At 45.0% G+C, this 2500-nt stretch overlaps 1 protein-coding gene across 6 annotated transcripts in view; it reads right to left on the bottom strand.

Moving 5' to 3' along the window:
* Window positions 1-2500, bottom strand: part of SYNE1 (spectrin repeat containing nuclear envelope protein 1) — a 423352-nt gene that overhangs the window by 411251 nt on the left and 9601 nt on the right. The gene's annotated exons all lie outside the window — the stretch shown is intronic.

Consider the following 2500-nt stretch of genomic DNA (forward strand, 5'->3'; position numbering starts at 1 on the left):
AGCAGAAGTTGTGAGGGAGATAGCTAGGAAGGTACTTGGTGTGACATCTGGACAGAGGAAGGAAGATAAGGAGACTTGGTGGTGGAATGAGGAAGTACAGGAAAGTATAAGGAAGAAGGGGTTGGCGAAAAAGAAGTGGGATAGTCAGAGAGATGAAGAAAGTCGGCAGGAGTACAAGGAGTGGCGTCGAAAAGCAAAAGAGAGGTGGCTAAGGCCAAGGAAAAGGCATATGACGAGCTGTATGAGAAGTTGGATACAAAAGAAGGGGAAAAGGATTTATACCGATTGGCAAGACAGAGGGACCGAGCTGGGAAGGATGTGCTGCAGGTTAGGGTGATAAAGGACGCAAATGGGAATGTGCTGACGAGCGAGGAGAGTGTGTTGAGAAGGTGGATGGAGTACTTTGAGGAGCTGATGAATGAAGAAAATGAGAGAGAGAGAAGGTTGGAAGAGGTGGAGATAGTGAATCTGGAAGTGGGGTGGATCAGTAAGGATGAAGTGAGGACTGCTATGAAGAAGATGAAAAGTGGAAAGGCGGTTGGCCCAGATGGTATACCAGTGGAGGCATGGAAGTGCTTAGGAGAGATGGCAGTGGGGTTGTTAACCAGATTGTTTAATCAAGTCTTGGAAAGTGAGAGGATGCCGGAGGAGTGGAGATTAAGTGTACTGGTTCCGATTTTCAAGTATAAGGGTGATGTGCAGAGCTGTGGAAATTACAGAGGGATAAAGTTGTTAAGCCACACCATGAAGTTGTGGGAAAGAGTAGTGGAAGCTCGGTTGAGAGGAGAGGTGATGATCTGTGAGCAGCAATATGGGTTTATGCCAGGAAAGAGCACCACTGATGCGATGTTTGCTTTGAGAATGTTGATGGAGAAGTATAGGGAAGGCCAGAAAGAGTTACATTGTGTGTTTGTGGATTTAGAGAAAGCTTATGATAGGGTGCCAAGAGAGGAGTTGTGGTATTGTATGAGGAAGTCGGGAGTGTTGGAGAAGTATGTGAGGATCGTGCAGGATATGTATGAGGACAGTGTGACAGCGGTGAGGTGTGCGGTAGGAATGACGGACCGGTTTAAGGTTAAAGTGGGATTGCACCAAGGATCGACTCTGAGCCCTTTCCTGTTTGCAATGGTGATGGACAGGTTGACGGACGAGATCAGACTGGAGTCTCCATGGACCATGATGTTCGCGGATGACATCATGATCTGTAGGGAGAGTAGGGAGCAGGCTGAATCGAGCCTTGAGAGGTGGAGGTACGCACTGGAGAGAAGGGGAATGTTAGTCAGTAGGAGTAAGACGGAGTACATGTGCGTAAATGAGAGGGAGGGTGGTGGTATGGTGCAGTTGCAAGGAGTTGAGGTGGGGAAGGTGGATTGGTTTAAATACTTGGGATCAACTGTCCAAAGTAACGGAGAGTGGGAGAGAAGTGAAAAAGAGAGTGCAGGCAGGATGGAGTGGGTGGAGAAGAGTTGCAGGAGTGATTTGTGACAGAAGGGTAGCTGCAAGAGTGAAGGGGAAAGTATATAAGACGGTAGTGAGACCAGCTATGTTGTATGGTTTGGAGGCGGTGGCGCTAACAAAAAGACAGGAAGCAGAGCTGGAGGTGGCAGAGTTAAAGATGCTGCGATTCTCGTTGGGAGTGACGAGGATGGATAGGATAAGAAATGAGTGTATTAGAGGGACAGCGCAGGTAGGACGGTTTGGAGACAAAGTGAGAGAGGCGAGATTGAGATGGTTTGGACATGTGCACAGGAGGGAAACGGAGTATATCGGGAGAAGGATGTTGAAGATGGAGCCGCCAGGCAGGAGGAGAAGAGGAAGGCCAAAGAAGAGGTTCATGGATGCTGTGAGGGCGGACATGCGGGTGGTTGGAGTGTCAATGGAAGATGTGGAGGATAGAGCGAAATGGAGACAGTTGGTCCGCTGTGGCGACCCCTAACGGGAGCAAGCCGAAAGAGGAAGAAGAAGATATACACATATATATACATATACAGATATACATATACATATACATATAAATATATATATACATATACATATATATATATATATATATATATATATATATATATATATATATATATATATGTATATATATGTATATACATATATATATATATATATATATATATCTATATATATATCTATATATATACACATATATATATATATATATATATATATCAATATATATGTATATATATATATATATATATATATATATATATATACATATATTGATATATATATATATATATACATACACACATATATATATCAGGTCAGGTATGGGAGCATGTGCCAGAACAGCGCGTCGCTGCGTCCACTTTCCGCCGGTACTCCAGGGGCCTCCGTCTGGCCATCCCCCAGGCAGATGCCAGGCCCATCCCCATCTCCTTGAGATGATGGTCAACCTGCTGCAACCATGAGGCACGTGGTCGGCCCACTGGCCTCCTCCACTCATGAGACTCCCTCGCTGAGAGAATCTGGTGAGCAGGATCAG

The sequence above is a fragment of the Eptatretus burgeri genome, chromosome 7 (assembly GCF_056783735.1).
Source record: "Eptatretus burgeri isolate ZD-2024b chromosome 7, Ebu_testis_v1, whole genome shotgun sequence".
Taxonomy (NCBI): Eukaryota; Metazoa; Chordata; class Myxini; order Myxiniformes; family Myxinidae; genus Eptatretus; species Eptatretus burgeri.